Source organism: Salvia hispanica, chromosome 2 (genome assembly GCF_023119035.1).
Source record: "Salvia hispanica cultivar TCC Black 2014 chromosome 2, UniMelb_Shisp_WGS_1.0, whole genome shotgun sequence".
Lineage (NCBI taxonomy): Eukaryota > Viridiplantae > Streptophyta > Magnoliopsida > Lamiales > Lamiaceae > Salvia > Salvia hispanica.
Window position 1 is genome coordinate 5162002 of NC_062966.1, and position 13217 is coordinate 5175218.

At 39.8% G+C, this 13217-nt stretch overlaps 1 pseudogene; it reads left to right on the forward strand.

Annotated features, from left to right (window-relative positions):
* The first annotated feature begins 1114 nt into the window (after positions 1–1114).
* LOC125208157 lies at positions 1115–4341 on the forward strand (annotated as a pseudogene).
* The last annotated feature ends 8876 nt before the right edge of the window (positions 4342–13217 follow it).

The window sequence follows — 13217 nt, forward strand, 5'->3', positions numbered from 1 at the left end:
AATGAATTGTATTGATATGTTTAATATACTATATTGATATTTTGATCCAAAACTCTAATTTCGATATTTTTCTTATCTTATTAAATTTAAACAATTATAAATGAAATTACACATGACAATTTGTAGACTACTAGATTTCTATAAATTTTATAGTTTTAAATTGATTATAGTTAGCAATTAGATACTCCCTCCGTCCCAGAGTATTAGACCAACTTTTCTTTTTGGGATGTCCCAACATATTAGACTCATTTCCTTTTTTAGCAAAAAACATCTATCTTATTTTATTCTCTACCTACTTTTTTCTCTCTTCTCTCCCCTACTTTTTCCCTCTCTCATACTTTACTCTCTCCACTTTAACTATTTAAATATCACCTCCTAAAATCCTGTGCCCAAAAGAAGCGAGTCTAATACTCTGGGACGGAGGGAGTATAAGTTAATAATTAATCACATCCACGGAGAGAGTATAGTAATTACCAAATTCCTTCTTGGGTACAATAATTTCAAAACCAATCCACCTCATTTTCTTAATTCTAAATTTGAAATACGGGGAAAATTTCAGCACCTCATAATTCTACGCAAACACATTCATGAAGCTGCAAGAGTGGACAAAATTAATTTTATTCTTATAACCCAATATCAGTATGATATATAGTCAACCTTTTCCAATATACATTTTCATAATTCTGCAGTCGGATTTCACATAATCCCTCCGTTCTATAGCAGTGAACACATTTACTTTTGACACGAAGATAAAAAAATATGTGTAATGTATTAAATAAAAAGATAATATGTAGAAGGGAAGAAAATGTAAAAGAAATAAAGTAAGAGTGAGAAATGTGTTACTTTTACTAAAAATGAAATGACTCTACTACTATAGAATGCTCGAAATGAAAAAATGATTCAACTATTAGGAAATGGAGTGAGTATATAATAAAGATTAAAGTTCAAAATTGGTCATTTCCCATGTCTAACAAAATGTTTTACTCTTGCACATTAAGTAGAGTACGAAATATAATCTTTTGGTCATAAACAATATGTTTTGGTCCATATTAAGTATTTTGTAAATTTTTAACGGTCAATAACATTTTGACCTAGTCCCAGCCTACTTCTCTCTCCAAACTACATCAAGAGGGAGAGAGTGAAGGACGTGACCGTTAATATGGCGACGCCGGAAGTTCCTCTCCGTTACGTCGGAGTCGATCGGAGCTCTGCCGCCTTCCGCCTCATGAAGCAAATGGGATGGGAAGAAGGTGAAGGGCTTGGAAAGGAAAAACAAGGCATCAAAGGATATGTAAGGGTGAAGAACAAGCAGGATACCTTAGGTATTGGAACAGAGATACCAAATGCATGGGCTTTTGATACCACTCAGTTTGACAGTATCCTCAAGAAACTGAAAGTGCAAGCAGCTGTAAAAACCAAGGATGAAGATGATGAGACAGATGCTGAACAACCCAGCCCTTCTAAGGACAAAAAAGAGGCAGTTGCCAAGGCTACTCGACCCCAAGGAAGGTATAAAAAAAGAGAGAAGGGAAAGACTGTACGTGCATATTCTTCTCAGGATCTTGAAGGGATTCTTGTGAATAAGACTAAGGCTTCAGAGAACTGCAACGCTCCAAAAGTATCCGAGGATGAGAAGCCAATTGAAACCAGTGTTCCAGATGAAGAAGGAAGAAACCAGGATGTTCCGTCAGATTGGTGGGGCTACAAACTTGGGTTTGTTGTTGGAGGTAGGGCTGGCAAATCATGCGGATTGGGTCGTTATCGGGTCAACCCGATAACGACCCAACCCAATAAGGCCAAACCCGAACCCAACCTGTTAAGGAAACCCCAAACCCGAACACGAACCCAACCCGCCACCTTCAAACCCGGACACGACCCGAACACGATAATGACCCGACACGATAAGAACACGATATCGACCTGGACACGATAAGAACACGATATCGACCTGAACACGATACCGACACGAACCACTTCGGGTTGACCCGACACGATAACAACACGACAACAACCTAAGCACGATAACAACACGATTACATATTGTTCCATTTTAAAAAGCCATATAGCATGAAGATGTTCCATTTTAAACAACAAAACTCCAACAAAATCCAAAAAAACCCAACAAAATACATAACTTTTGTTCCAAATACATAACTTTTGTTCCAAAACCCAACAAAAAAATTTGAAACAAGATAAAAGAACTAAAGAAATAAAAAGAACAAAAAAAAAAGAGTGAAAATACTAATAATTAAATTAAATTTATTAAATCAAAATAAAAAGAATATAATAGTAATAAATTATATTATATAATTATTTGTTGATTAGTTTTGCTAGTACATAATATCTGAATTAACGTTTTGTATCTATAAGTATAAACTTACTTTTCATAAATTTATTCAAATTATCCTTTTATTCTAAACACTAATTGATTTAGTTTTATTTTTCACTTGGATCTCTCACGTACATTGTATTATTTCATTTCTTTCGACTACTTTAATTTTTGTAATTTGAAATATAATTTGAAGCTTGTAATTTCAAATATTTTCTATATATTATAACATGAAGGAATATGCAAAGTAGGGTCATTACATGGTCATTTAATATTATTATCCAAAATTACATGAATGAAGACATAATTATATATTTTGAATATATTAACTAATATACTTGAAGTGTCACACGCCTAGACGTTGATAGCAACAACCTTCTATCGTCGAACTAGCTCTTATGTATCATTTGATGCACTATAATATATAACAGATTATTAATCATAAATTAATTTTATAATATGGGTCTAAAATTTGTTGTGGTTTATCATAATATTTAAATATATCAATTTATATAGTAGTCATATAATTAAAGAATATGTTACAACTTACATGTTGGGTTTCACATGTTATCATCATACCATCTCTATTATGATATTATTACGCACTATGAAAATAATTATAAAAGTAATATTAAAATAATACAGTAAATGAAATATTGAAAATATTGTGATTTATAATATAGTAATACTAATAATTTTTCATGATCTTATCAATTTATGGAGCAAGTGCTAAACATTTGAATGTTGTATTACTATTATATGTGTCGAGTCCAACAATGTTTCATCATTGAATGACCCATATTGTAATGTTAATAATTTTAGATAGAATAATCAACCAATATGTATAATATTATTTTCAAAATTAAAAGTTAGAAATTAATGATAAAATATCAATGGTTTCAAAAATAATATGAGAGAATTTCCTAACAAAAGAGTGTTTTCCTAATTTATACTTTGTAAAAAAAAAAGCAATTTATTTATCTTTATATCATTGTGATAGTTTAAATAAAATGAATAAAAAATTATTTCATTATTATTCCATTAAAATACTATGGATGATTATTCTCTCTAAAATTTTATCTTTTAATAAGGGTCTTGGTACATATTGTACAACAATACAAATGAAAAATGAAAAATGAAAAATTATAAATAAGGTCAAATTAGTCACAAAAATATGTAATTAATGATGCTATCTAATCAAAATAAATTAATATTATCCTTTTTAAAATTTGAAGAGCATTTTGTGTATACAATTTTTGCAAATTTATCTTTACTCAAAATAAAAATAATAATATTAATTTTTAACGGGTTACCCGACCCGACCCGCATCCAACCCGCATCCGACCCGATTTTTTCGTGTTCTTAGTGGGTCGACCCAATAATGACCCGCATCCAATAAGACTTGATCCAAACCCAATAATTTCGTGCGGATTCGTGTCGGATTATCGTGTCGTGTCAAAAATTGCCAGCCCTAGTTGGAGGTATGCTTGGTGCTGAATCTCGCAGAAAGAAGTCCGTCGAGAGGACCATGTTCAATGAGGACGATCAAGAAAATCTTTACAACTTAGCTCAGGGCTCAAAGACCTCTGGAAAACAAGGGCTTGGTATCAAGGATCGTAAAAAGAAAATCGCAGGCTGCTACTTTGAAGGTAAAAAGACTACTTTCGGTGATAGCGATGGGGAGGGTTCCACTGATTCACATAGTGGAGTGAAAAGGAAACACGAAAATTTGGAGGTGGACTCAGGTCCTGCACCAAGGTCAAAACTCAAGAAGCTGTGTAGGCAGCTTCTCGAACAGACACCTGGCGAATCAATGAAGCTGAAGCAGCTCAAAGTACTTGTTGATGAACATTCACCTTCTACATTTCCAACTTATCAAAACAAGAGGCTCTTGCCTTTTTATTGCAGAAGCTTGAAAACAGTGATAGGTTTTTGGTGAAGAGGAACAAAGTCTTGCTCGTGAAAATAACTTGATAGCAGCATTTATCGTTGAAGGTCAGGGGACGCATATAATCTCGCAGGTTTAATTAACCGTGCGGCCATGAGTCCAGAGTTAATAGAATAAGATAGGCATCGTGCAAAGAAGGTTTTGAGAGTTATTTATTTGAACAGTGAGCTTACATGACTGATGACTTATCTACTGTTATAATTTTGTAAAACAATTTTTTGTGGGAGGAATGCTCAATTTATATTCAATAGAATGACGTTTATATTTTAAAATAAATAAATAAAAAAAATAACATTTTGACCTAATAATGACTTAAATATAAATAAAAATAATAACGTGTGTGGGATTAGATGTTTTATTTTTAGCCAAAAATAGTAATGTCTCAAGTAACTTGGGACATTCTAAAATAGAATACGACTCAAGTACCTTGGGACGGAGGGAGTTTAAAACTAATATGTAAATGTGGAGCCTTGATAAGGCCACTTTCATGCATCGGTTATGAGGGTAAATTCAACGATTTCCTAGATCTAACACATGTTTAAGTCTGGTTGTGTAAAGAAAATCGCCAGGCCGAGGAGATAAGAGAGGAAATTTTCCGGGCGAAGGAAAGAAGCGAAAAAGGAGCAAAAGAGCAACAATTCACAAGACGGAGGGAGCTTCGAAGATAAAGGACAAAATGGAGAATAAAAGGGAAGATCTAGAAGCCGTCTGTCTATAAATACTGGAAGCGCATACAAAATTATTATCACTCTTTTCACGCTCCAGTTCACAGTTCCCAGGTCTTTTCAAATTTCTCTACACACATTGCACCATGGGTTAATTTATGAGGGGTTCGCATCTTGATAGCTAGTTTCAGTTGTATACCACTGTCCTCACGTAGGGCGAAGAAACAATTACTTTTAATTTCTGTTTTTGCTGCTTTTTGAGCCGGGTCTTTGATGTTCGAAGCTCGGCGATCGTTTCATCGTTGTGAAATTCTGGATAATTCAGCTATGGATGTTTATTTTCTATTTTCGTTCTCGATTCATGTTGATTTATGTTCTTTGTTTACTTTGGATGCTTTTCGCACTTGATCTGTTGGGTTGAAGTTAAATTGTTGTTGGATCATTGTGAATTGTCTAGATCGTAGTGATCGGAGATGGAATTTGCTGTTGATTGTTGGAGATTGCTTGGATCTGGAGCGGATCAAGCATCCGATGTTTAGATCTGTTGAAATTTTGCAAGGGTATTGAAGTATAGCTACTGTTTTTTTATTTTCCTCATCTAGTGATAGTAGATTAGGGTTTAGTTAATTTTTCTTTTAATCATAATTATATCATTTGATTCAACATGCTCTGTTTCGATTTGATGTATTACTCTGTTTTCTGCATATGTGATCATGGATCGTTGGAAGGGATGATGTTAGCTGTTAGTTAGAACCAGATTTGCATTGTCGCAGCTTTATTTCCGTACTATTTCTGTTTTAGAAAAATGGTCCCCACTGCATGTGTTCCCCTGTTTAGTTGTTTTTAGGAAATCGTTTCACTAGGTCTAGTAAAATTTGGTTGTTCAATTTTGTTCTCTGTCCGATCTTCGTTCCATCGTGAATGATTGCATCATGTTTTCTATTTCCTAGGTCTAGCTGTTAGATTAGTTCGTTTGTATTTCCAGAGTCTAGTAGTTAAAAGTCTCAACCCAAATTTGCGGCAGCAGCCAACTCTTTCCCAAGTCCTCTTAACTCTTACTCGCGTCCTATTCCTCTTTGTGGGATCGACCCTTTACTTCTCTATACTAATTGCTAGTGTAGTGGGTTGAGGTATTTTTATTGACAGTAGGCTGAAGGTGAGTCCGACGACAGTAGTCAACTCGGTTATTGAGTTCCTAGACCTCGTAATCTAGTGAATTCCCTTGACCTGAGGATTATGAATTAATTGAAATGTATGTGCTCTCAGCCTGACCATCAAATGATGCCGTTGCCGGGGAGGAATGGCATATTTTTCATTCGAGTTTAGAGTGATTTGGCGTATATAATTTTTGATTTGTTGTTTTTCTCATTTCTTTTCAGTTTATGAGCAGAGGCTTCAGATTTAGCAGCTGGAATCAAGAGCCCGAGTGGAAGGAATCAAAACTCATCTGGCAGCCAAAGGAAACTCTCGCCCCTGTAACCACCAGATCAGGACTAACAACAGGAAGCCCATCTCATTTGAATTTAGACAGTGACGAGGACTCAACCTCGACAGACAAGAAAGAACCCCGAGCAGACCGCAGAAACAGAGGAATGAACTGTTGAAGAGACCGAATGAGGCGACTGAGGAGGACTACCGTCTATGTGGAATCCCATTTGCGTTGAAAGGAGAGGCGAACACTTGGCTACTAAGATTACCACCGAACTCCATCCGCATTTAGGGAGATTTCAAGTTGATCTTCCTCGACTACTTCTTTCCTTCAAACAAATCCAATGCCTTCAAGAAGGAAATTCTGGAATGTAAACAAGATTACGATGAGCCATGAGTCAATATTGGGCGCGTTTCAAAGGGTTGCTCGACATCTTCCCCAACCATTGGATGATAGAAGCTGAGATTTATTACCTATTCTATGAAGGGCGAATCCTGATTGTAAGGATTTGATGAATACCTCAAGTGGGGGAAATTTTACCATGAAGAAGGTTAGTGAAGCTAGAGAGATCCTAGGGAGGTTGATTGACGCAAAGAAGACGTACGATCAACCGCGCTCCATTCTCAGACGAGGGTTAGCAAATGCAGTAAAAGAGCAGGAAGGAGAAGGAGTGGGTGACAGAATAGATCGATTGGAAAGGGCACTTCTAAGCGCGATCGAGAAGAAAAAGAAGGAGAAGTTGCTAGGTCAAGAAGAGAACTAACTCCAATTTTATTATGGTCCCTCAGGGAATGGAGAATAGCAAGGCCAGGTGAATGCTATGGGAAAATGGAGTCAAAATAATCAGAACCCGAGTTGGAACCAATGGAAGAACAAGGATGCTCCGTGGAGGGATATCCCCTGTTTCAGGTGGTCTGACGGAAACCAACCACCTCCACCTCAAAATCCTAACCCAGACATGAACCAACAAAATTGGCCCAACCAGAATCAAGAAGGACATAATAGTCATGCCAACTGGTCAGGGAGGAATCAAGAAGGACCAAACAACCAGCAGAACTGGCCCAACAGTAATCAGGAAGGGCAGAACAATTGGGGAAATAGAAACCAGAGCAACTGGGTCAACCGGAACTAGAATCAACCACCGAAAACTACGTTCCACCCCATCAGAGAACGTTCAGGGGAGTCAAGGTCTGCATCCAAACCAAGGAAACTTTAACTCGGGCCAGGGATCCCAATCCGGTCAACCTTACTCAAGGAACCCAGACTGACGATATGATATGAGACTTACTGACATCGCATCAGCATTTTCAAAATAACATTCAAGCCAATAATGATCTGGTCCATAAGTTGCAGGATACACTGTGCGAGCAGAAAGTTGCGATGGATATGCTAGCCAAGCAGATGTCCCAGATTTCTACTTCTCTGATTGAGATACGTGGGAATAAAGGAAAAATTCCTGCCTAAGTCAGACCACCTGACCGTGCAAATATCAGTCAAATTACCTTGAGGTCAGGAAGAGAATATCAAGGTCTAGCTATGAAGACTGGTGGAGGAGTACCAGTAGATAACTTGACTCAGCAAAAGAAAGGTGTCGAAACAGAGGAAGCACAAGAAAGAGAGGATGATCTCCAAGAGGGAGATTTGGGGAAACCTTTATCTCGAGACCCTGACCCATTCTTCCTTGACCCAGGAACTGAAGAGAGTAATGAAGGGGCCAGCAAGGAGACTGGTGACAAATCTCTAGGAGAACCCAGTAAAGCTGTGAAGCCATTCCCACATCGGGGGAGAAGAAAAAAAGAAGAAGGATGATCCCGTGGATTTCATGGATATTTTCGGAAGGCTGGAGATAAATTTGTCTTTTCTACAGGCATTGAAGCTGCCCACCTTCAGCAAGTTTATCAAGGAGTTTATAGCAGGGAAGACCAAGCCAGAAGGAAAAATTGTGATCAGCGAAAATGTTTCAGCAGTGATCCAAAAGAGGAGGCTACCGTCGAAGAAGACTGATCCAGGTATGTTCACACTGCCTGTTGAGATAGGTAATTTGAAGGTGGAATTGCTATGTGTGACCTTGGTGCCTCAATAAATGTTTTACCTCTTTCGCTCTATAAAAAGTTTATGGGGGTGAAATTAGCTGAGACAAAAGTAGTGATCCAACTTGCTGATAGGTCTTGCATTCATCCATAGGGCGTGTTAGAAAATGTGATAGTCAAAGTGCATGATTTTCTTTATCCAGTCGATTTCTATGTGATCAAGATGAATGAGTATGAGTCTACTGGGTCTAGTGGGGTGCTTTTTGAAAGGCCATTCCTTCGCACCGCTAAAACAATAATTGATGTGTTTGATGGAACCATATGTCTGGAATATCATGGGGAAACATACACATTCAATATTGATGATGCTACGAAACAACCATTGGATATGGAAAATTTGCATGCTATGGATGTTATTAACCCCCTGGTCCAAGAATATCTTGAGACTGAATTAATGCAGGAGAAGATCGAGAATTCAAAGATGAGTCAAGCTATGGAAAGAGAAGTTGAAGGCTGGTGTGAGACTCTACTAACTCGAGACATGACGGATGAGCAGATAAATGAAGCGATCATGGCATTATGCCATAAACCCGTATCAACCGCATCAACATTCTCTACTCAAGCAAAAGGATTGGAGGAGGCAACTGACTTCGGGGAAATGGCAACCAAAATCATGGAGAAAAATCCCCTGCCCCAGGAAGCCATCACACCCTAGAAGGAATTGAAGAAATTACCCGAGAGTCTGAAGTACGCTTATCTTGGGGAAGATGAAACATTTCCGATTATAATCAACAGTCAGCTGACAGAACAACAGGAGAAGGAGTTATTGGAGGTGCTGAGGAAGAACAAAAAAGCTATCGGATGGATCTTATCCGATCTAGTGGGAATCAGCCCGGATCTGTGCATGCATCACATCCGGTTGGAGGAAGGTGCATAGGCTCATCAAGACCCACAAAGGAAGCTGAACCCATATTTTTGAAGGAAGTGTTAAAGTTGGTGGCCCTAGGAATCATATATTCGGACCGAGACAACGAATGGGTTAGTCTAGTGCATATGGTGCCAAAGAAGTCAGGGATACAAGTGGTGGAAAATGAGAAGAATGAGTTGGTGCCCACAAGACTCGTCACAGGATGACGTATGTGCATTGACTATAGGAAATTAAATGCAGCCACGAGAAAAGATCACTTCTCCTTACTTTTCATTGACCAGATACTGGAGAGACTAGCTAGGAAGCAATACTTTTGTTTCCTTGACGGGTATAGTGGCTACTTTCAGATATATGTCAACCCATAGGACCAAGATAAAACCACTTTTATGTGCCCCTCCAGTACATATGCCTATCGGAGAATGCCCTTTCGGCTCTGCAATGCCCCGGGGACGTTTCAGCGATGCATGATGACTATTTTCTCAGACCTATTGGAAGAGTGCATCGAGATATTCATGGATGAATTCACCGTGTATGGGGACTCGTTTGAATCATGCTTAAGGCACTTAGATGTCGTATTGAGAAGATGTGAAGAAAAAAATCGCGTCCTTAATTTCGAAAAATGCCACTTCATGGTACGTGAAGGGATTGTCCTGGGTCATGTGGTATCTGATAGAGGAATTCAGGTGGACAAAGCAAAGGTGGAGGTTATCTCTAAGATGCCGCACCCAACTAATCAAAAGGAAGTAAGAGGATTCCTGGGTCATGCAGGTTTCTATAGGAGGTTCATTAAAGATTTTGCAAGAATTGCACAACCCCTCACCCGTCTACTGCAAAATGATGTCGAGTTCGTCTTTGACGATGCATGTCAAGAGGCTTTCCAGCTACTGAAGGACAAACTCATATCAACACCAATCATTCGTGCACCAGATTGGAATTATCCATTTGAAATGATGTGCGACACAAGTGACTTCGCGGTGGGAACTGTTTTGGGCCAGAAAATTGAAGGGAAGAGCTACGTAATTTTCTACGCATCCAAGACCTTGAACCAGGCCTAGAGGAACTACAACACCACAATGAACTCATTTGAAAAATTTCGGCCATATTTGTTGGGGTCGAGGGCCATAGTGTACACAGATCACGCGGCCATCAAATACCTGTTGGCAAGAAAGAGTTCAAACCAAGGCTTATCCGCTGGGTCTTGCTTCTTCAAGAGTTTGATTGGGAGGCCAGGGACAAGAAAGGAACTGAGAATAGAGTGGCAGATCACCTTAGTAGAATTCACCAAGAGGGAAATGATGAGGAAGCACCGGATGAATTTTCAGAAGAGCACTTGTACCTTGTGTTAAAACATGCTAGACCAATCAACTGGGCAGCAGTGTTAGCGCTAACCGGCCCCGGGGAATTAGATAAGGGAAAGTGCAAGATAAATGAAGAACCATGGTTCGCAGACTTGGCAAACTCTCTGGTCACAAGAGAATTATCAACTGCATCCGAAGTCACCCGATCCCAGAGAATGAAGATTAAAAGCAAAGCCAAATACTACTTTTGGGACGATCCCTACCTCTGGAGGATGGACTCAGATCAGGTGATAAGAAGATGTATTCTTGAATGGGAATAGAGAGACGTACTGACCCATTGCCACTCTTTGGCATGTGGAGGTCATTTTGGGGCTAGAAAGACAACAATGAAAGTTTTAGATAGCGGGTTTTACTGGCCCACGCTGAACAAAGATGCATACGAATTCTGCCAGAATTGCGCCAGATGCCAACAGACCGAGGGAATATCTGCGAGGGATGAAATGCCACAGGTACCCATTATTGTGTGTGAAATTTTTGATGTGTGGGGGATGGACTTCATGGGTCCATTTCCGTCTTCTCATGGGAACACGTATATACTGGTTGTCATCGACTATGTTTCAAAGTGGTATTGAGGCCAAGGCTACTAGCACCTGTGAATCAAAGGAGGTAGCAAAATTTCTGAAGGCCAACATATTTAACCGGTATGGAGTTCCCAGAGCCGTTATCTCAGATCAAGGAACACATTTCTGTAACAGTAGATAGAAGCCTTGATGAGAAAGTACGGGGTACACCATCGAATTTCTACTCCTTACCAACCCCAGGCAAATGGACAGGCAGAAATTTCAAACAGAGAAATTAAAGCTATCTTAGAAAAGACCGTCAACCCATCGAGAAAAGACTGGAGTAAGAGGCTTGATGACGCCTTATGGGCTTATAGAACCGCATTCAAGACTCCTATTGGGATGTCGCCTTATAGACTTGTATTTGGAAAAATGTGCCATCTCCCGGTCGAGGTGGAACACAAAGCATATTGGGAAATTAAGGAAATGAATGCGAAGCCCCAGGCCTATGAAGAAGAGAGGAAGCTGCAACTTCAAGAGCTGGAAGAGCTACGACTGGAGTCATACGATGCCGCAATGTGGTACAAGGAAAGGACAAAACTATGGCATGATCGGAACCTCGGGGTCAAGGGATTGAAAGTTAGGCAGAAAGTACTCCTTTTTCAATCACGCCTCAAGCTGATGCCAGGGAAGCTCAAATCTAAGTGGATCAGACCATACACGATCGTGGTGTTTGTGAGCCAACGGTGCAGTAAAAATTCAGGGAGAAAGTTCTAACTCAATCCCTTTTCTCGTAAATGGGCATAGGTTAAAATTTTTTAGGGATAACTCCGAGATGTGCGTAGTGGAAGAAATTCCATTACGCTCATTTTTCTCTACTACTTAATTAGTCAAGTGCGGGTAATCTTCGGGATTTTAGCCTGGTCAGGTAGATAGTTGAAAATTTTTTCTAATTAAAACACTGACCAACTAAATCCCAAGATCACCTATGCACTGTTGTTAATATTTAGTTGTCTCATAGTGTCATGCCCGCATTTTCTAATAATAGAAAACATATGCAGGGCTGAGTACTTGGTGTACTCAGTGAACATGTGCCAAAATAATTTTCTAAAATATTGTGTCAGCATTTAAAAGTGAACTCGGGGTTTTATAAAAGACCAAGTCACCAAAACATTTTCTCAAAAGTATGGCCGCGCAGCCCATTTTTCTCTCTTCTCATACCATATCTGAAACTCATATGTGAAACGAGAACGTGGCCACATTCTCGATCACCAGACCGGCCAACTCGAAAGCTAGCGCACGATCCCCTCAAAACCCTAGTTCTGAGGGTAAGGAAGATGGTGAGGGGGAAACCCCTGTTATAGATGACGTTGTGGAGGGGGAAACCCCTATTGTGGACAGTATTGTTGAGGGGGAAACCCCTGTTGTGGAAGAGGTAACTGAGGGGGAAACCCCTATGGAAACTGGGGATGAGACCCGAACGATTTCAGGGGTGCGACCCCTGTGCACCCATGGAAGAGGGGGCAACCCCAAGTGATGTCAGGGGGGAGAACCCCATTTATATTGAGGGGGCAACCCCGATGGTGGATAATGAGGGGGAAACCCCGGAAAAATTGATGGAAGAAACAGATCTACATGTGATCGGAGTACCGGAGCCCGCCGAGGGAGGGCTGAACTTGATTGTGGACCTGGTGGATGACCAGGAGGAAGACGAACCCCGAGATAGACAAGAGGGCGAGAGAGGAGACGAACCAGGAGGAGTCTGCTCGACGAAGTTGATGACTTAGTTCCGGATGCTGCGGAAGCAGAGGAACGTCGCCTGGCCAAGGAGAGGGCGAGAAAAGGAAAGGCAGCGGCGACCTCACCTACTTGGTCAAGCAAAGCTCCCTCCGTCAAGGAGGTTGAGGAGACCCTTTCCCCAGTGACCGAAGATCCCTCTGCCGAGGAACAAGACGAGCCTACCCATGAACCCGACTATGAATCTGAAAAAGCTGAAGAAGAGTTTATTCCAGGACGCCCGAAAGTTTGGC